Source organism: Lathamus discolor, chromosome 2 (genome assembly GCF_037157495.1).
Source record: "Lathamus discolor isolate bLatDis1 chromosome 2, bLatDis1.hap1, whole genome shotgun sequence".
Taxonomy (NCBI): Eukaryota; Metazoa; Chordata; class Aves; order Psittaciformes; family Psittacidae; genus Lathamus; species Lathamus discolor.
Window position 1 is genome coordinate 26438713 of NC_088885.1, and position 22785 is coordinate 26461497.

A 22785-nucleotide genomic window follows, 5' to 3' on the forward strand; every position below is an offset into this window, starting at 1 on the left:
GTGGGAATATGAAAAACAACATTCACTCACATTAGAGTGGATGGCATGGAACATACTACATCAGTCTTGCTAGTGCCGTAGAATCATAGGATCACAGAATATTTCGGTTTGGAAGAGACCTTCAAAGTCATCTCGTCCAACCTCCCTGCAATGAGCAGGGACGCCTGCATCTAGGTCAGGCTACCCAGAACCATATCCAGCCTGGCCTTGAATGTCTACAGGGATGGCGCACCCAGCACCTCTCTGGACAACCTGTTCCAGTATTTTACCAACCTCACTGTAAAAAATTTCTTCCCCATGTCCAGCCTGAATCTCTTCTCTCTTAGTTTAAAACCATTATCCCTCATCCTATGACAACAGGTCCTGCTAAAAAGTTCTCCAGTCAGTGGCTCCTAGTGACCAATGATAATGTGTTCTGAGATATTGTATGTTCTCTGATGAGTCTTTCTGTTTCCCTTGACCACACATACCCCTATTGCCAAATCTGCAGATATAGCTAGTAATTTATTTTATTCAGCTATGTTGTATGTGGGAGGCAGAATCTTGTTCCCATTGAGGGTGCTACCCAGACTGCATTATGCTCATGTAGACGTCTACTTTCTTTCACGCTTGGCTTTCTCTTTCAAGCATTGTACATCAATTCTCCACCTCCATGATGCTGTTTCTTCCTGATTTCTACCCTTCCATTATGTGCTCCTTAATGTCTCACACTTCTCTCTGAATCCTCCACACATTACAAGTAAACACTAATCTCTGTCATTCATTGCTGTTTCAAGTGATAGTATTGGACAGCCCTAAAGGAAGCCAGCAGAGCACTTCAGAGACTGGGAGAAAATGTATGGGTTGCACATTGTCAGCACTGGCAGTCTTACCTCAGCATCACTTCAACATTTAATCAACTACAAAAGCCATTTAATGCTTGGGATACTCCAATGCTATAAATATGATCCCTTAAGTAATTACACAGCTTTACATCCTGTAACATATTTGGTAACACTTTAAATAAAGTGTCTTCTGTGCATTTCAATGCATTTTTAATTTAGACTGGATACAGCTATGATTGCATGCTAGATAAATAACAGTTTATATTTAAATGGATGCATTGAGATTTCACAACTAGCTAATAATTAAATAACTTGGAATATTGCAGTTGAAAGTATCCATACATTTTAATGATTAATTAGTAGCATATAACTTTTATGAAAAACATCTTTCCTAATAGCACACTATCAGACACACAGAGAAGTAGTGTGGCAAGGCCTGTTATTTTGCCTATGAATACAGATTCTAATAGAGATATTGGGCTGCAGAGAAAAAAATTTATGTCAGTGCCTAGGTTTCTTCACCTGGATACCAGCTCTTATAACCTGAAGATGAGCTACCTCAATCTTTTATTTACCCATGACATTCAGGGTGTAGTACTTGTAATATTTGTCTCTGGTTTGTAAAACCGTAGTATGAAAATAAACAAACTGGTCTTAATTTAAAAGTCAAAGTGTTTTCTTACCACAGTTTTTAAATGAAATGTGTATCTTTGTATTAAAAAAGCCTGTTAGCATAGTACTTTTCTTTAGCTTCCCTTTTAATTTAAAATCATTAAAACTTTTACTTGACTCTGAAGTAAAATTTTGTGTTTCAAAATAATTTCAAATTGAGCTTTTACTTTTTTATTAAAAATAATAATAATTAAAAGAGTAATTACTAATATCCACAAATATAACTTTGGAATTGCTACAGCACAAATAAAATATACAAGTCACATTACATATTTCAGAGCAGAATTAACACTTCTCTTGCCTTCAGGGTTCCACACCTCTGTAAATACGGACTATAATTGAAGGGGTACAAAATGTTTCTGCACCTGTAAGTTCACAATAGTGTATTTAATGATATACTATTTGAATAACAATTCTGTAATTTACACTACAGTTAAGTGCTAGTTAAGGATCCCTTCTAGCAGAGCACTCCAATATTGCAAGCATTCACTAACTTCCAGAAATCAAAAGAATTAGGGGAAAAAAGTCAATCTCCTTTTACTAGCTGCCATTATCCAGATAGCTGAATTTCTGATGAAATCTTTGGAACAATAAGGTGCTTACTTCTGACATGCAAAGGTACATTTGTACAGCATTTCATCTTCTTTAATATTGTTATACAGAACCCTGAGGAACTGGATGTAAGGTGGACATCTAGGAGCATTATAAAGCTCTGTTATTCAATACCATCCAAAGCTTCACACAGCTACTGTATTGCTACTGTATTAAGATGACAAATCATTTAGTTACATTTAGCTACTATATTAAGCTTTCTTCATTTAGTCAGTAAACTTCATTAAAAATGCTAACAACATTTTCACTTTTGTAAAGCCATGACAACACAAAGAACTGCATACAGAATGTTAGGTAGGTTTATATATATGTAGGATATGTATATAATTTCTTATATCTCTTAAGCAGGTACAATTCTAAGAGAATCAAAACTATCAAGTGGCATAGGAATGGTAAGAAAGATTTGTGGCAAATGAAGGCTATATGCTTATCTATGAGGCCTGAGTAACCTAAAGAAAAAGGTATTCCTGAAAAGCATTTCAGTTAAGCTCATAGTAGGTACATTATAAAGTCCATCTAGCTTGGTGTCCATTGAAAGTTTATGCCTCGACTTCCATAAGAAACTAATTGTTTAAAAGCAATAGATACAACATGTGCAACCAAACAGCAGAATAAACCTATTATTTTCTTCTTTCTTCCATTAAAATGCAATTAAATAGCAAAAATGAGGGAGGTTTCATAGCAGTCTAAGTTAGGCTGGTCCAGTGTTTTGTCATCTAAACAATTAAATAGGCAGTTTTACTTTTTCCTAAAAATTAATCTATATCAACTTATCTCTGGTTTCATCAGAACTGGTAGAAGAGAATAATTATTTTCTATGTCCTACACAGGTTATTTCTGTTGCTGAAGCTCTGATCTGCACTGCCTAATGTAATGTTATTGTAATGGAAGCATGTAGCTGACTCATATTTAATTTCAAAGATATTATAACCCTTATATTCTTTTCTGCACTCCTCTACAGGTCTCATTTTGTACTAGTGCATTTAAATACTCTCTTTGAACTGTAGATCTTTGCTCATGCTTTCATTTAATTTGCTCTTGTCAATTTCTTGCTTTCTCTCCAATTAGCCAAGATCATTTTGATTTATGATCATATTCTCCAGAGAGCTAGCAAACCTTGTCCTTTGCAGTTTCCTGCAAAAATGTCACTCTGTCATCCAAACTGTTGAAACTGTTAAGTGGAACTTGGCCTTCAATAAACCCTGTCTGGAAAAGATTTCTTCCCATTTTGACAGAGGCATATTGATAATTCTTTTTGAGAGCTACTATTCAGATTTGTTGTACATGAACCAGTCAATTTCTTGTAAAAATACTATTGATGTAAGTTACTTCTAGACCAGTATTTACTTAGCTTGCTTAGGAGCCAAGCCATTTGAGTAATACAAAAAATGTGGCAAAATCCAAATATCCAAGCAAATATACTGACTATATTCTGTCAAAGAAGGAACTCTTTCGCAAACTCTTTCGCAATCTCTTTCTAGAGATGGAAAGGAGGAAAATTTTTGAGGTTTTTAACTCTCCTTTTCCTCTCTACTAAAGATAGTTACTACATTTGCCTTCCTTTGGTCCTTGGGGATGACAGTAAAGACTTAGAGGTTGCTTTAGAAAAGCATTCAAATGTGAATTTCATAAGGCCCTAGCAATTCAGACTGTTTTAACCATATATTTTTCTTCTTGTTTGGACTGTGTTCCTGTCTTCTGGATAAACTCAAGTAGCTAGTCACAATTTAATGTTTTGATAATGAGCAAAGAAACTGAAAGGCACGGAATATTTCAGCTCTTTCTGTGTCATCTGTTATTTGCTCTCTTTCGGTTTGTTAATGGTATTATTCTTCCCTTTCTTTTCCTCTTATTTATAGTGTATTTATAGAATCTTTTCTTGTTGCCTTTTGTGTTCCTTACTAATTGAAGTTCTTTGTGTCTCAGCCTTTTTGCTTTTATTCCTAGGTATTTATGGATTTTGTTTGCAAGTATATGAGTTCAGATTCAATTATTTTATTCTCCTTGAATATTACATTATTATTATGAATTGTAATTCAGGTATTTGTATTTGAAAATTTTTATTTTAAATGTAGTATTTATCCAGAGGACTCTCATCTTATGCATTTTTTGTACAAATGTATTGAGGTGATAAGGAATAGTCATCGTTTATTGCTTGAGTCACACTTGTTTGTCTTTCCTCCTTATCTTTATTCTTGTTGCATATTTCTAGCCCTTATCTATAGTATTCTGGAAGTTGCATGCATTACTAATATAGTGACTCTAAATATTTCACTGTTATTTTTCATGGTTGTCTTTCTTTTATCAGATAGAATGCAAGTGAACAGTGAGGTTCCCTAAGAGTAACAAGGTCTAAAGATACATACCCTTCCTTTTAGTTTGGCCAGTGGAATATTATCCTTCGTTGTAACTTCAGGAATTAACTTCTTTCTGAAAACCTTTCTTTGTTTCAGTGGGATTAGAAACCACCATGGGATCTTTTTTTCCTCATGGAATGTCTTTGCAGTAGTTAGAAGTTCATTACCACTAGAACCACACTTAGTGTATTTTAAAATATTAATATATTTTGAGATTGCCACTGCACTGCACTTCGTTAGAATGAACTACCACTACCTTGGTCCCCACAATATTCTTCATGTCCCAAAGGGTTGCACTGCTACTGCAAACATTAGGGTGAAAACAAACACCATCAGCTGAGACAGTGTGGTCAATTCATCTTGCAGAAGCAAACTTCATAGCAGGACAGGTAAGTGGTAACAGGTAAGACAGTAAGTATTTTGCTGGAAATTTTATCACTCAAGAGAAAATTCTGTTTCTGAGTGGAGAGTAATCCAAAATCAAATAAGATATGCTATCACTGGTTTGAGGCTATTCTTTAAAAGGTAGTCAGTACACATATTAAAGTTCCCTATTATTTCTTCTTATTCTTCGTGGTTTTTTACTTAGTGTATATTACATTTCCAGTATAACTATTGCACATACCCAAGTCAATCTGATTAATGAAAACTATGATTGTATCTTCCTTAAGACTTCCTATCAAAGTAGAAAGTTGCATTTCCTGGCCATTTAAGGTGTGTCCATGTTCACTGTAGCATTTGGTCTGTCTAGCCCTCTATCGGTTGCAAAAAATATGCTAATTAATTTAGCCAGAAATTAATAATCCAAACTATCAAGCAAATGCTCTCCCTTTTTCTCACTGTCAAATAGAGTAACCAATTTAAATAAACTAGAAATGATACTTCTAGGATAGGCAAATCTAGTTAGCATCATACCTTCAAAGGTGTGGAAGAACATATTCCGTTCCTGTGAAGGAAGTGATTTATGGCTGCTACTTACCATTTTCCCACAAAACACATTCCTGTAATTCAGGGTTTAAAATTTCTGATTGTTTCCATTAAGGACAAAAACTTTACTGCCTCATGAAGGAATAAAAAAATAAATAAATAAAAAAATAGAGAAAGAAAAAAAAAAATAGACAACCCATATGTAGAAGGAAAAGCCTCACAGAGATCCAGAAAGCTAAGAGCATAAAGAAGTGGATAAATCATGTTTATAAATGACTAAAATTAGACATTTTAAATGCTTCTAAAATGGAAGTTTAAGAGTTTGCTCCTCCTGGAAACCAGAAGGTTACCTGTCTTGAAATGGAGGCAAGCAAACACAATCATTTTTACTGTCTTTCCTTTTTTTCTTTTGTGATTCCTTCTGCCTTGCCATTTTCCTTCATGTCTACTTTTATTTTTTCCCATTAGGAAAATGTCATCGTGATCCAGCTCATAATGTTTATGGAAAAAGTTACAAACCTGTTGCAATAATCAGTTCTGCTTTTCCTTAATATATATTTGCTTTGACGTCTGAATTATAAGGGAATTGACAATGACACCAAGCTGTGTGGTTCGATTGGTACACTAGAGGGAAGGGATGCCATCCAGAGGGATCTTGACACGCTTGTAAGGTGGGCTGATGCCAACCTTATGAAGTTTAACCATGACAAGTGCAAGGTCCTACACCTGGGTCGGAACAATCCCAGGCACAGCTACAGACTGGGCAAAGAAGAGATTCAGAGCAGCCTTGCAGAGAAGGACCTGGGGGTGCTGGTTGAAAATGAGCATGAGCCGGCTTCAGTGCGTGCTTGCAGCCCAGAAAGCCAACCGCATCCTGGGCTGCATGAAAAGGAGCGTGACCAGCAGGTCAAAGGAGGTGATCGTGCCCCTCTACTCTGCTCTCATGAGACCTCACTTGGAGTATTGTGTACAGTTCTGGTGTCCTCAACATAAAAAGGACATGGAACTGCTGGAACAAATCCAGAGGAGGGCCACGAGGATGATCAGGGGACTGGAGCACCTCCCGTATGAAGATAGGCTGATAAAGTTGGGTCTGTTCAGCCTGGAGAAAAGAAGACTGCATGAAGACCTCATAGGAGCCTTCCAGTATCTTAAGGGGGCCTATAGGGATGCTGGGGAGGGACTCTTCACTAGGGACTGTAGTGATAGCACAAGGGGAAACGGGTTAAAACTTAAACAGGGGAAGTTTAGATTGGATATAAGGAAGAAGTTGTTTCCTGTAAGGGTGGTGAGGCACTGGAATGGGTTGCTCAGGGAGGTTGTGAGTGCTCCATCCCCGGCAGTGTTCAAGGCCAGGTTGGACAAAGCCTTGGGTGGGATGGTTTAGTGTGAGGTGTCCCTGCCCATGCCGGGGGGGGGGGGGGGGGGAGGGGTGGAACTAGATGATCTGGAGGCCCTTTCCAACCCTAACTATTGTATGATTCTATGATTCTATGATTCTGAATTAAGCAAGGCACACCTAGGTACTCTGTGTACAGAATTTATAGTGAGAACACTAAGATTAAATGAATTGTTCTTGAGACCTATTGTAGTTGTTGCACCGTCTGCTACACCAAAAAAAAAGTCAAGCCGTAGTTTCTGTGTGACGTATAATGGTTCTAATTATACACTGAGTTTTACAAAAGCTCATATGGATAAGAATTTAATAAATGTGAAATACATCAAGGTGATAAATTGAGGAAGTTTTGTAAGGGTAGATTTCCTCTTTGATCTGCAAACACAAAATGAAAATGAGAACATTAGGAAGCATAGCTTTCAAGTAAATTGCTTCTCTGATAGCAGGTCTGTAAGTAGACTTAGTAGGGAAAAAAGTTAAATTAAGTATTAAGGCAAATGCTCTCTTCCTGAATATTTATATGGCTTACTTTACTATTCTTCTGTCACTGCTAGTGTCAGAGTATCTGACAACTCAGAATGCTGTAATGTTTGTCCTGTAAAATAGAGGTCATTTTATTTAAAAGCTTGCTGCCCGAGAATGCCAGAGCAATACAGTCAAACCCATTTTTACTGATCACTGCAATAGATATCATTCAGCCATTTAGATCAAAACAGGCTTTCTGAAAGTGGTAGTTTGTATTTTTGCTCTAAACTTTATTTGCAGTGTAAAGGTTCAATAACTCATTGGAAATTACAGTGTTTTTTCTCTTTGGTTTGGGAAGCAGTTACTGTGTCCTATTCTTGAACTTCTCAGAAATCCAACTAAAGGAAGGACATTCATACACCCTTATTTTGCTTTTATCTGCTGTTTGCTGAAGCAGGTTCTTGATAAATGCACTGTTCTTGATAAAAATGCCAAATAGTGCAAATAGAAGTTTACATCCATTTACCAACCTCACTATTAAAATTCCAACAATGCATCACCTACTTCACTCTACCTTTTTTAAACAAAACTTGTGTAATTTGTGTAAGCGGATATATACAGATCATGTCATGCTCAGCTCAACTCAAGCAGTTTTTTGTAGGATAACAATGACATTTTGTTGCCCATCTAGCAGGGACCTTTTAAAAAGGTTCTAATTGTAGACAAGAACTTTTAAATCAATTACTATTTACAGTTTTTATTGTAGCTTCTGGTAGAAATATACTGCTTTTCCATTTTCAAATTAATATAAGAGTAGGTGGATTCCGTGTACTCAAGTTCTCTTCTCAGAAACAGACAGATTAACTTTTCATACAGGAGGAAGAACCAAAACTTTTATGCACCAATTTTCAGAGATTTTATGGAAGAGGAGAAGTTGAGGACTGTCAAGTGGGTATAATGCAAGCCTATCTCATCCACAGAACGCTGGAGAGTGAAAAGGGAAAAGAAGGATAACATTTAAGAAACCTGGTCAAAGAAGGAAGAGGAGCTATCACTTTAAGAAAATTGAAGTAAATTTGGGAAGAGATGGCTTGAGTTTAGAGCATAATTTTGACTTGCCAAATGGTTATGTGCCAAATGGGAAACGTGATTGAAAAGCTTTGGTTTGCAAAGATGATAACCTAAATATTAGGATAGGTCTTTATAAAGGAGTTCTATCTTCCTTCCACTGTCTGTTCCAGGAGGGGGTCACCTCACTGTGTATTTGCCAATAGATACTTTGGCAATCCCAGGCACAGCTACAGGTTGGGCAGAGAAGTGATTCACAGCAGCCCTGCAGAGAAGGACTTGGGGTTGTTGGTTGATGAGAAACTTAACATAAGCTGTCTTTGGTGTGTACTCACAGCCCAAAAAGACAACCATATCCCGGGCTGCATGAAAAGGAGCACCACCAGCACACAGGAGGCTCTTCCAGGTCGAAGGAGGTGATCCTGCCCCTCTACTCTGCTCTCATGAGACCTCACTTGGAGTATTGTGTGCGGTTCTGGTGTCCTCAACATAAAAAGGACATGGAGCTCTTGCTCCATGGAGCACTTGCTTGTCCAGAGGAGGACCACGAAGATAAGGGGGCTGGAGCATCTCCTGTACGAAGACAGGCTGAGAAAGCTGGGGCTGGAGACCTCATAGCAGCTTTACAGTATCTGATGTGTCCTACGAGGATGCCAGAGAGGGTCTCTTAATTAGGGACTGTAGTGATAGGACAAGGGGTAACGGGTTTAAACTTAAACGAGGGAAGTTCAGGTTGGATATAAGGAAGTGCCCTGGGTTCAGCTGTAGCAGTCATTTACTGTGAGGGTGGTGAGCCACAGGAGCAGCTTGCCCAAAGAAGTGTTGAATGCTCCATCCCTGGCAGTGTTCAAGGCCAGGGTGGGCAAAGTCTTGGGTGACATGGTCTAGTGTGAGGTGTCCTTGCCTTTGGCAGGGGTGTTGGAACTATATGATTCTATCTTAAGGTCCTTTCCAACTTTAACCATTCTGACGCTATGATTGTATAGTGAACTCCAAAATTAATGATTTGCTGATGTGCTCTTCTACTTAGAAAGGTATAAGGAAAATGAAGAAAACCGAAACAAACCCACAAGGAAAGAATAATTGGAATTGCTCATGTTTAAACACTGGAGAAAACTGCAGCCATTGTTTTTTCCACACCCAGCTAATACTGGGTAGCATCTTGCACTGTATTGAATGAAGCACAGGCATTTGGCTGTAATTAAAAAAGATTAATGCATTCTTATCAATAAGACGTTTTGAATAATAATAAACTTTAACTGCCAACCTCATTTCTTTTCCATTGATTAGAAGTCCTCTAGAATTATTCAGAAAAGAAAAAATTAGTTTCTTTAACTATCTTCAAAATAGGTAAAGACTGTATTTATCCTTTCCTGAAATTGCATGTATGTGTTCTTCCTCACTTACATGCATATATACACACATACATATATATAGATACATATAACACAACGTAGAATCATAGAATCGTACAATAGTTAGGGTGGGACATCAAAAATGTTAATTCTTCAGTAATCATATCTATATTAGAATAAAGATACCTAGTCTTCAGAAGATGCAAAAATCTACATTAAAACTAACATCATGGATATTTGCCTGCTTGATAACACATGAATATTTTCAACTTTTTTGTATAGCAAAGATGATAAGAATTTCATGTTATAGCACAGTTCAAAATGGCAAGTATAACCCCTGCAGTTAATGACCCATTTTCTTAGGCTGAATTTGGCATACAACAGCTTTCTGATTTTTGGTGAGCAAGGAAGAAGTGCTTAATCATCACTAAGGAGGGAATACTTCCAGTTCTGGTTTGATCAGAGTATCAAAAGACCCTTTAGCATTTAGGTTTAGATGAGAACACCTTGAGTTTAGGCTTAGAAATTAATTTGTCAAATTATTTCTGCTTGAGTGTTCAATAATAAATCTAGACTATAATTATCTGAGGAAATGTCCTGATTGAGGCTGGGAGAAAGTTAATTTTCTTCCTAGTAGATGGTACAGTGCTGTGTTTTGGGTTTGATCTGAGAATAATGTTGATAACACAGAGATGTTTAGCTGTTGCTGAGCATGCTTACACAAGGGCATTTCTGCTCCTCACACCACCCTGCCAGCGAGAAGGGTGGGGATAAAAAAGAGAAAGCTGATCCCAACTGACCCAAGGGATATTCCATACCATACGATGTCTTGCTCAATGTATAAATTCAGGGGAAGGTTGGTGGGGTGGCCACTGATCAGGGACTGGCTGGGCATTGGTTGGTTGGTTGATTGGTGGTGAGCAATATTTTTCATTCACATCATTTACCTTTCTTGAGGTTTATTTCTCTTTTTTCTTATTTTATTTTCTTCATCATCATTATTATTATTATTCAGTTATAACTGTTCTTATCCCAACCCATGAGTCTTCTTACTTTTACCCTTCTGATTCTCTCCCCCCATCCTACCAGGTGGTGGTAGTTGCCAGATGGGGTTAAACCGTGACAGGAAAGAATCAAAATCAATCAATATCCAAAGCTTTCAGAAGTGTAATTAGTTTTATTCTTGCCCCTCTATTTGCAATATATTTTCAAATTTTATTTCCTAGAAAAATTGATTATATTTTCATTGTTATATTTCTTTAATATATTAAATTTTGGGTTTGACATTTTTTTTTTTATATAAGACAGGTAAGCAAGGTGACACTACCAAACTCTAGATCTGCAATCTGAGACAGAAATGGAAATAAATTCTAGTGGCAGCTTCCCAAGAGATACTTTTGATTTATTAAAAGATATCTTAAGCATGCATAAAATGGGTATTTTGTTGTATCATGACAGCGGCAATTCTGAAGATAACTTTCAGATCCCACTGGGGATGTCTACATCTGCTAAGACTCGTGTTAGGTCAGGCTGTGATATGATTTTTGTAGCTTGCAACTTTGATAGGTTTTAGGAGAGATACTGACTGAAAGGTAAATGGTTGATGGTTATGAGGAGGGAATATTTCCTTTGTTCTGTATTACTAACCTTCCTAACTTCACTTCTCACATTTTATCAGAATCATAGCATCAGAATGGTTAAGATTGGAAATCAAAGTATTTACAATGAACCATGAGGTGATTTATTTATATTATGCTCATTAGGGATGAATGTTCAAGTAAATTCATGATAAAGAGAATTTAAACCTTGTACACAGAATATTCGCTTTAATGTCTTTCTGCATTGTTAACTTTAAGATTTGTTTATATTATTTCAGGAAATACCAAATAATTACTCAGCAAATGTGAGATCTTTTTCAGTATCATCCATCTGCAGACCTCACTATAACCTAGTTTTTCTAATAGTCGTGGCTCATAAAAACTTCACTATCCTAACAAGAACTGATTGTACTTATTAGAAATAGTCTTATTGATATACTTGATATAATTAAGAATTCTTAATTCTACCAATTCTCAATCCAGGAAATTCATAGTTGCGTGTTTCCTGAAAACTGTGTTCCTTAAAATTATATTTGTCTTGTCTAGGAGCAGAATAATTTCATATGACCAGTCACGTTTAACATCTGCCTTTTGGAGTAAAAAATATAAAAAAAAATAAAGGAAAAAATTGACACAGTGCAATGAAGGATTGGGATGGTGTTGGTTTTTCTTTTTATTATAGAATATTTTATTACGTCAGATGTTAAATAACATGAGAAATTGTATCATTTTATTGGTGCCGTCAGCAAGCAGAATAGAGATTACTTTGTCCAATAAATATTTGCACTTGAGCTTCACAGAGTGTAAACTTAATGAGCAGGTGATTTTAAGGGTTTTAAGGGAACATGGCAAGGAGCTAAATTTACAGATGACAGTTCAGTGCTTGATCCTGTGCAGCAGTGAGTAGCCTGGCCCAGTCAAGCAAATCCCAAAGAATGGTTATGTTTAAGCGCAAGCTTAAGTGCTTTGCTGGAGAAGAGAAAGAATGCTTAGTAGTTTGTAGGACTGAAGCTCTAATGGGTAATTTCAGATAAATTAATTCATCAGTGAAAGCTAGTCAGATTAGTTTCTGAAGCCTAACTGTTTATTTTCTACTGCTCCATTATCCTGTTCTCTCTCTCAGAGGAGAGTTGAGGATATTTACTTGAGCTTCTCTTTAAAATACCAAGTTGTGGCTGAGCAATGGTTTTCCTCAAAGCTTGCAATCACTGTCTCTATAGAGAACTGAAGCACTTCTCTGGAGTATTTGCAATTCAAGTTATACCAGCCTATGCTTCATTACCAAGAGTTTTTTTTAATTGTTTGCAATTCAGATGAAGATACTGCTATTACCTGAGAATGGAGTTAGGTTTGAATTGCTTTCCACTGTTCCAAGTTTTTTGTACTGGGATCCTAAGAGCTAGAGGGTAGTTCCAAGGAGTTTTATTATAAAAGTGTTAAAAATGAGTGATTATTGAATCGATCTCGTAATATTTGGTCTAATGGTATATAATTACTTAATTTAATCTAGTAGTTCATCATAACAGAAAGCTCCCCATACTGTAAGAAAAGTAATTTATTATGCTTTTCATGTATCAGTAAAGAGACTGGGATATAACTTCTCCTCAGCAAGAAATCAAGAGTCCAGCCTGACAGCAACTCACTTTTCATTGACATATGTCCACATAAGCACAGAGGAACCATTTGAGAATACCTGTAATAAGCTGCCATCTGTCCATAAAGCAGGAAAAATCTTCTTTGCTTAATTTCAATTTAAAGACAGGCTCAATCTCCGTGTGCCCACATGAGCTCTATGGATGAAATAGGAGGTGACGACAAAAATATCATATACTGTGAAGACTTACTGTTAAAATGTAAATCCCCCTGTATCTGAAGATGCCTCTGCAGTACTCAATACTACCACTACTCCTTATTTTGATGTGTGCATAATTCCAGTTCTTTATAGGTGTCATGCTTTCCTGAGCATAAGGGTGAGAAATAACCTTTACGAAGTTGGATAAACTAAACTATTAGAACAGTGTGGGGAGATTGGCTTCTCAAGCTGTCTCAGTGTTAGTGAGCTTTTAGTGTGAAATGTATTTGGCCTAAACCCAACTTGTTACAGAAAATTTCTTGGCTAATTCTGTTGCCTTCAGTTAACCTAGTTAATTTTTTCAAAGAAAAGCACAGTCTATTAAACACCTTCAGATAGCTACAGCTAAGTACAGCCACTTTGCATTTGGAATGTAAAGCGGAGCAAATTGCTCAAGGGATTAGATCTGTGTTTTCTTAAATGGTTTTGGGCAAAGATGATGTTCTCATGATAAAATTCCTTTTCTGAAACTCTGTGTTGTCCTGTTCTGTTTCCTGTCACATCAGGCATGCACTACCATGTTACAGAAGGCAGTGTTAAAAAGCTCAAATGGGGAAGCTAGATGTGCTATGTCACATCATGGCATTTCAAGGAAGCTTAAGGAGAGTGTTTTGGAAGAGAAATGATCAACGAAATCTGTTTACATTTTGTCTATAAAAAGAACAGGATTTTATGTTCTTTCTTATCAAGAAACAGTAAAGCACATATATTCAAATTCAACTTACAGATTTCACAATCCCTGAAAACAAAAGCAAAAGCAAGAAGAAATACCTGTTACAATTTGAGTGGCTTTTTTATCACTATCACAGCAAAACAGAATATGTGTTTTCAGGATTGTTTGCTTCACAAATTCATTCCTGTCTTTTTCCTTCTTTCCCTCCCTTCCCTTCATTACCCTTCCCCTCTCTTTTTCTCCTCTTTCTTTATTCCTCTCCATCTTTCTCTGCCAGCTCCTTTCAGATTGGTGACATTATTACAGAATGTGGAGATTACTTAGTGAATTTACTAAAAAGCGAACACAGAGGTATGTCCTGGCCCTCATGCAGATCTCTATGTCTTCAGGGAAATATTCAGTCTTGTGCTAGAGATCCTCTAAAGCACGGACAGTGAGAGGTGTGCCAGGCTGCATGTTTTCTTGCTCTAATTAGAGGTTAAGTTTGCACTGAAATATCAACAGAAATAAGGAGATGCTGTTACAAAAGTTGATATTTCCAATAATGCTAACAGCAATGTCTCATCCCCCTGGAAGGGGCTCCTCCAGACAGGGAAGCTGGGATCTGCCTCTTCTATCTCTGACATGTCTTCCTCAAGGTGCTGCAGCCCTTGGACTGATGCAGTCCATGTTGTGCATAGTTTCAAATCTCTGACCCTCTAATTGATTATGTCAGCCCCTGCTCTGTTGGTTACTAAATGGCACTGTAACATGAATTTATGGAAGGCTGGTTAAAAAAAAGAAAAGATAAAAGGTCCTCCATGCTTTATTGGAGGGCTCTGATTTTCAGAGGGCACTGCATACTCACACACTTCATCTATTCATATAACTGCGAGCACAACAGGCAAAGCGCCAAAATTCAGTCACGTCAGCAAATTTCCATGGCTATTTTTTATTATTGCTATTAATAATTTTGTATTTGACTCTTTATAGACCAGATGAAATTCGTCTTCCTGTCTCCTAAGCGAGACAAGCAAATGGATTTGATTTCCTACATTTTTTTCCAGTTGTGACAGTGTAATTTAGATATGTGTTAGGCTCCTTGGAACCAAACCTGTCTGAACATCCTCTATTAAGAAACTAGAACAGCAATTCGAAAAAGAAGCTGAAATTGCAATTTAAGTTCTCTTGAATTTTAACTCTTAGCATCCGAGTTCTCAAATTCTTCTTTGCAATTTTTTAAATTGTTTTTCTTATCCAGTGTAAATTGTGATCCTAATTCAATTTAATTCACTAGAATTGAAATACAGTAACTTATTCATGTTCCCCTTGAAATTCAGGTTTTATTTTTACTGAGGAAATATTCTTTCTGACATGTTAAATTTCATCTAATCCATGAGCACTGCTGTCTTTCACTGGAGGATCATTATAAAACAAATCATTCATTCTCTTGGCTGGAGGAAAGGTGCAACACAATGATACCATGAAAGCAGATAATCCATTCATGTTTACACTTGATATATTTCCCACAGAGCACTCTGGAACAAGGGACACAGATGACGATTTGGTAAGTGCTGTACTTTCATACCAGTTCCCTGCATGCATTTGGACCAACGTATCTGAGAATTCTACTCCAGCTCATTTTAGTAATTAGGTTTAGAGAGACTTGTACCACATGCATGCTTATGGCAATCACTATTAACCCAAATGGCAATCTTTTTCCTTTCTCCCTCCTCTTTGTCTGTTCCCACTTAAATTTGCTGCACACTGCCACAGCATCTGCCATTAAATAAATAAATAAATAAATAACCAAAATACTCAAGCCTGCCACCTAACAGACCAAAATCCCATGTATTTTACTGATTGCAAGGACAAAAAGAAATCAGTCAAAATGCAAAGAAGAAAAAGAAGGAAAGAAAACAATAAACTACAGATGAAAAGAGAGAGAAAAACACACAAATAAAGTTTTTGTGGGGAATTTTGACACAAAAGTAAAGCTGAAAAATTCAAAACAAGGTGTTGAGTGGTTAAAATTTAATGAAATGGACTTTTTAGGAAAAAATCTACAGATGTATGAGATAGAAGAATATAAAGAAAAAGTATGGATAGTCCTTCATATATCTGAGTGCTTTACATCTTTATTTTCTTTAGTGACAGAAAAGCTATTAAAATACAGCATAGCCTTGAGACCAAATTTGCCAAAACTCAAACTCTTCTCACATTTGCATGACATAAATATGAAACAAATTACTATATTTAGACCTTTTCTGAGCAGACTTAATAATATTTCAGCATGAATGATAAGGTATGTTTTTTCTTCCTCACGCATCCTCATTTATAAATATACTGATGACCTTACTCCCAACTTAAGTTCTCCTTCAGGAAAACCTCATATTCACTTAATAAATATGTTACCTCAAGGATGTTTCAAATAGTACATAATATTGAATTGGATTAAGAGTTTCCGCATTTACCATGTACTTTATATGGGTATCTAGCACATTTAAATTTCATTATTTATAATAACAATATCATGCATAATACATAAATTAAGACAGACACATATATATGTGCACATCGTATATTGTATAGTACATTGCTACTACAAAATGAGCAAACTCTTCTCCAGGATTTAATGTTTGTGCCTGCAGAGATCGTTATGACACAACTGCTGTTTTCACTTCCACTTCCATACATGACAAAAGTGATGGAAATGCAAGTGTACCATAAAAATACCTCCCCTCTGGATAAACGTATGCCCAAGTATAAAAGGTTATTAATTCTTTTAATCTGCTGTGATTGTGTTTTTCATCCTGATAAGCTAGCAGTTGAACAATTGATCATTCTTGTAAAATGAACAATTGATCTTGGTGAACTAGAATTAGGCATTGAGCTAATTTCGCATCTGCCACAGAATATACACCAGATAGTTTTAGCTGTCACTCTGTACTGACTTAGATTGTACTCAGACCACTTAGCTGAAGAGAAAAGGTCATGTATCTTTCTAACAACCCCTTGACTCATCCATTTACTTATAAACAATGTGTTTTAAACTAATGGAGGAAAAAAACTGGTGAAGTGTGTATTTTTGCTGTCAACAGATCAGGTAATACAACTATCCCTGTAGTCTGTTGTTGCTTTCATGAACTGAGATTCTTGACATTTCAAGTTCTACAGATGAAATTTCACAGTCTGTTATCTTTATTAGGAAGTAGAAACCACGAACCTGTTTAAATTTTTATCTTTTTTTTTTTTTTTTTTTTTTTTTTTGGCCTGGATTTAAAAGAACTGAACAGGAAAATGACCAGCTGCTTAGATTACCACTCCAATCCTCTCATGAATTTTAAAGGTAGGGATTTTCTGAGAACCAACATCAAATAAAGGATCAAATGCCTTCTATTACAGAATACAAATGTGTTGTTCAAAATCCCTAGAAATTACAGTCTTTGAGAACCATCTGGACCCACATGTTATGCAGAAGAGGAGGAACACAAAGGAAGCACTGATTAATTTTAATGTAGGGTGAAAAGACTTGTAATTAAATGCAGTTTTATTAAGTTAGTGTTGTTTGTAGCTCAAACCTTCCAGATTAGTGTCACAGCCCGGATTTCTCTAAAGTAGATGTTTTTCCACATTTTGAAAACTTACTGAGTATATTGATAGCAATGGTAAGCTTGTAGATATGCACCGATTTATTTCACGGACATCCGCTCTGAGCAATACACTGTATTAGTTTAGTAATTCTATCCATTAATGATTTATAGGGATTTGTCTGAAATATACATTGACATATATATATTTTGTGGGTTTGCAATTTAAACGAATCTGCCTTTTGCAAAGATCATCTCTCAGATTTTGTTAATGCCCGACAAATGCTCATTCAGCTTGGTGTCATTTGCAAATGTAATAAGGCTATTTTGTATTCTGTTAGAAAGATTGCCAATGAAAATACCAAAGGGTATCATAATCTTCAGAATGCTGCTTGACACATCTTTCCTTATGAAAGTGAATTGTTGAAAACTTATTTTCTCAATTGAGATGTTCAACCTGTTTTGCTGCAACAGTGTCCTGGGTTCAGCAGCAGCAGTCATTTTTCTCCTTCTCAGTAGCTGGTGCAGTGCTGTGTTTTTGACTTTCAGCCTGGAAACAGCGCTAATGACACTGATGTTTTTAGTTACTGCTCAAATGTTTAGTCTGACCAAGGACTTTGTGAGCCTCATGCTCTGCCAGGGAGGAGGGGAAGCCGGGAGGAAGCAGAGATAGGACACCTGACCCAAACTAGCCAAAGAGGTATTCCATACCACAGCACGTCATGCCCAGGATGTAACTGAGAGTTACCTGGAAGGGTTAGTGCACTGCTTGGTCGGGCTGGGTATTGGCGGGTGGTATTGTATTCCCTTCCCTTGTTATTTCCCTTATCACTATTACTATTGGTGGTAGCAGTAGTGGTTTGTGTTATTCCTTAGTTACAGGGCTGTTCTTATCTCAACCCGTGGGAGTTGCATTCTTTTGATTCTCCTCCCCGTCACTCTAGGAGCAGGGGAGGAGAAGGGGGGGGGGGGGGGGGAGTGAGCAAGCGGGCTGCATGGGTCTGAGTTACTGACTGCACTTAAACCAAGCGCAGGAAAACAAGGAATTCATTCCCTACTTCCCATTGGCAGGAATGTTCAGGAAAGCAGGGTTCCATCACGTTCAGGTATGTCAGGAAAGCAGGGTTCCACCACGTGTAATGGCTACTTGGGAAGAAAAACGCCATCACTCTGAACGCCATCCCCCATTTCTTCTTCTTCCCCCAGCTTTATATACTGAGCATGACACCATATAGTATGGAATATCCCTTGGGTCAGCTGGGGTCAGATGCCCTGGCTGTGCACACCCATCCTTCCTGGTGAGGTGAAGAGGCCTTGACTCTGTGTAAGCACAGCTCAGCAATAGCTAAAACATCCCTGTATTATCAACACTGTTTCAGCACAAATTCAAAACATAGCCTCATACCAGTCTGTATGAAGAAAATCAACTACCCCAGCCAAAACCAGCACAATCATTCAGGTTTGTTTGACTCAGTTTGTTCTTGACTGCTGTTCATCTCCTTACTATCATGAACTTGCAAATAATTCATTTAATTCTCTTTTCCAGACTTTTTCACAACTGAAGTTGCCTGGCCTCAGTTCCCTTTTCAACACCTGTGCTATATTCTTCAATGCTCCAGTACTTCAAGTTTCTCAAGAGTTGGTTGGGTTTTTTTATTATGAAGCTGTTTCAGACATTTTTTACTTTTTTTCCCCCAGTTTTTCTAGGGAAAAAGCCACAAAAACTCGGTCTACACAGATCTCTGAAGGAATTGAAGAATTACACGTCTGTCTCACTTTCAAAAGTAAGTTAGGGCTTTTTTAGCGCAGAAGTTTTGTAAGGTAGCTTTTTACCTTACTCTCAAAATTACTCATGTTACCTAACTGTCAGCATTGTGACAGCATTCGAAAAATTGTTAGAAAGAAACAATCCTGAAACTGTAAACCTGTAGGTGAATATAGATTTAATTCACTTTAGAAGTTTAAAGCACCATTATTCAGCTCAAATTGTCTGCCTAACACAGGTAATATAGCTCTTCCATTATGTAAACCCTATTATTTAATGTATTTAAGTAAATTACAAGCTTCATATAAAGAGTATGTTTTCCTTTGTAAACATTCCTTGAAATACTGGAACATGATAAGATGGATGTGACTGAACCTAGGTTGAATCTGGAAAGGAAAAAATATGGCTCCAATCTATTGAAAGATATTGTTAAGCTGGTCAGCAAAACAGTAGGTAAACAGGAACTAACAGTTATAATTAATTTTTATTCAGAAATGCTGCAATCAAACACCTCATAAAAAGCTTTCTGGAAATACAGATATTTTGGGGTAAGAGGCAAACTACTGTTATGGATTGGATACTGACAAACAGTGGTTTTCAAACATGGAAATATACAGAGTTTGCTAAATTGTGCAATTTAGGATGGCTTTTAGTCTTCATTAATGATCTGGAAACAGGATGAATAGGGAAAATGAATGAAGCAAACAAAGCTAAATACTGGCTGCTTTTGCAACCAGTAATACTCCCTCTTTTTTTTTTTTTTTCAAGTTCTGTCAATGCATTAGCCATTTTTCTGTACTTCAATTTCAAAAGAAGGTAATAAAAGGTACACATCTGAATAATTGTGTTTCGTATCAGGTCCAATGCTATTGTTCCCCCTCATAAACTAGTTTTTGTACACATACTGAAAGTAGAAGTTGGTTTAGAGCTGAAATTACTTGATGACTGCACATATTGAGGTATGATGTTGACACCCGAGGCATCTGCTGTCAGTTTGTCTTGTTGACCAGCTTACACAAGGACCCTTGATTCCCAGTTGCAGGCACACTATGTGTGAACATGTTATACTGTTGATACACAGTAATTCACTCTCAGACTTCTATTATGGTGCAAATCCTGAGTATTTTTCTGGAAGTTTATGCATTTGATAGAATAGGAATGCCTTAGATTGTGAATGCTTGTGGGTTGCATGTAATCATATGAGTGCATGCATGGATGTCTCACACTAAGTCTTTGAATTCTCAAACACAGCCTACTGTAGTGAGCTACAGCCAGTGCAGCCTAGTTGTAAATTGTGATAACAGTTTAGGCTGAGAAAGTTGGGGCTGTTCAGCCTGGGGAAGAGAAAGCTGCGTGGAGACCTCATAGCAGCCTTCCAGTACCTGAAGGGGGCCTATAGGGATGCTGGGGAGGGACTCTTCATCAGGGACTGTAGTGACAGGACAAGGGGTAACGGGTTAAAACTTAAACAGGGGAAGTTTAGACTGGATCTAAGGAGGAAATTCTTTCCTGTAAGGGTGGTGAGGCATTTGAATGTGTTGCCCAAGGAAGCTGTGAATGCTCCATCCCTGGCAGTGTTCAAGGCCAGGCTGGACAGAGGCTTGGGTAACATTGTTTAGTGTGAGGTGTCCCTGCCTATGGCAGGGGGGTTGGAACTAGATGATCTTTAGGTCCTTTCCAACCCTAACTATTCTATGATTCTAAAAGAAGTGTGACCAGCAGGCTGAAGGAGGTGATCCTACCCCTCTGCTCTTGTGAGACCTTACTTGGAGTATTGTGTGCAGTTCTGGTGTCCTCAACATAAATAGGAAATGGAACTGTTGGAACAAGTCCAGAGGAGGGCCACGAGGATGATCAGGGGACTGGAGCACCTCCTGTATGAAGACAGGCTGAGGAAGTTGGGTCTGTTCAGCCTGGAGAAGAGAAGGCTGCGTGGAGAACTCGTAGCAGCTTTCCAGTATCTGAAGGGGGCCTATAGAGATGCTGGGGAGGGACTATTCGTTAGGGACTGTAGTGACAGGACAAGGGGTAACGGGTTAAAACTTAAACAGGGGAAGTTTAGATTGTATATAAGGAAGAAATTCTTTACTGTAAGGGTGGTGAGGCATTGGAATGGGTTGCCCAGGGAGGCTGTGAATGCTCCATCCCTGGCAGTGTTCAAGTCCAGGTTGGACAGAGGCTTGGGTAACATTGTTTAGTGTGATGTGTCTCTGCCCATGGCAGGGGGGGTGGAACTAGATGATCTTGAGGTCCTTTCCAACCCTAACTATTCTATGATTCTATAACAGCCTAAATGAACAGAAGTTACACACACGGGAATATATGAAGTATAGAGATATGCAGTGTACATTTATCAAAAGAACCAGCTGGGAAGGTAATGACGCATTGTGCTTCTGCACGTAGATTGTTGAGACTGGGGAAACCTTGTCCTGTGGGAGATATGCTTTGAAATGCACCAGCCATTGCTGGAGGAAGCCCAGGGACACAGCAACTGCAAACAGCTGGACCACATGAAACCAACAGGACTTTCAGTCCAGCTTTCCTAGACCTGCAGTGATCTCCTTGATGGGAAGGGAAGGCAAGACTTAGTAATGCTGGGGTGAAGTGAGTGCATGAAATAATCAGAGTAGAAGCACTGGATTTTTTGTTTCTTAAGTAAACCCCAGTGCTCAAACCTGTTATGGATCACTGTTTAGTTTGTCTCTCCTGTGATAGACATCACTGAGAGAATAGCTCACATTCTGTACAAGTATTACGGACACAAACTGTGCAGACATTAAAATTAATCTCTGTACTTCATGCTGCTGCTTAATGCAGAGCTAGTTCTCTACACTCTGATAAGAGAGTCTGGGGGGTACACAGACTTGCGCTGTCCCTGGCTTTTCAAAGGAATAAGAAAACACCCCTGAATACTGGCACAGAGTTATGATGTTCTGGCAGAACTTCTTTTTTATCAGATTCACTCTCTTTTTTCCGTAGTAGCAGCTGGAGCTGGGAAAAAGACTTTTGGAAGAATCACTTTATTACCTCCATAAAATTAGGCTCATCCTTAAATCTAGTTAACCATGGCTGGCTAAACCAGCTTTGGAAAGAGATTATATTTCCTAGGTTGTACTGCACTGTAAAGCTAAGCAAAGTGCAGACATCATAAAAGAGCTGTGTTGTCCCTCTTTATCCTGCAAGCTGAGTGGCAAATTCTGTCCTTAGCTAAGCATGTGGCACTCCCAGTGACTTTTACAACCTTTGCAGGGTTATAGTAATTTTACTGAGAGCAAAATCTGACTTCTGTTTTTAATATTAGTTCTACCCATCCTCAGTTTTCTTCACCAGCATACAATAGAAAAATTCCATAGAAATGCAGGAACTCAGGTGGCTTTACGTAAAATTGGTAGGTAGGTAGGTAGGTAATCCTTCCCTGATTTCATTGGGAGCTTCCACTTCTGCAAAAAATCCATAGCCAAGGAAGGGGATATATTAGTCCACCTCTTTCTTGCAGACATTTCGCTTTTGAGCAGTAAAATAGCATTGGAATTTATTGCCATCTCGGGTATTGCATCTTCTACATATAGCAAGACACTTTGGGTTCATATTGCTGATTAACAGATAAGTAGAACATGTATCTTCTCTAGATCTGTGATTTCCTTTATCCAGT

The 22785-nt window shown here is 37.7% G+C and overlaps 1 long non-coding RNA gene across 1 annotated transcript in view; it reads left to right on the top strand.

Annotated features, from left to right (window-relative positions):
- The window catches only part of LOC136009143 (uncharacterized), a 41353-nt gene extending 23993 nt beyond the window's left edge, over positions 1 to 17360 (top strand). Inside the window, exons 5-6 of the long non-coding RNA XR_010610356.1 lie at positions 15311 to 15345; positions 17065 to 17360. This is a non-coding gene — a long non-coding RNA (uncharacterized LOC136009143). The remainder of the gene's footprint in view (positions 1 to 15310; positions 15346 to 17064) is intronic.
- Positions 17361 to 22785: the final 5425 nt, after the last annotated feature.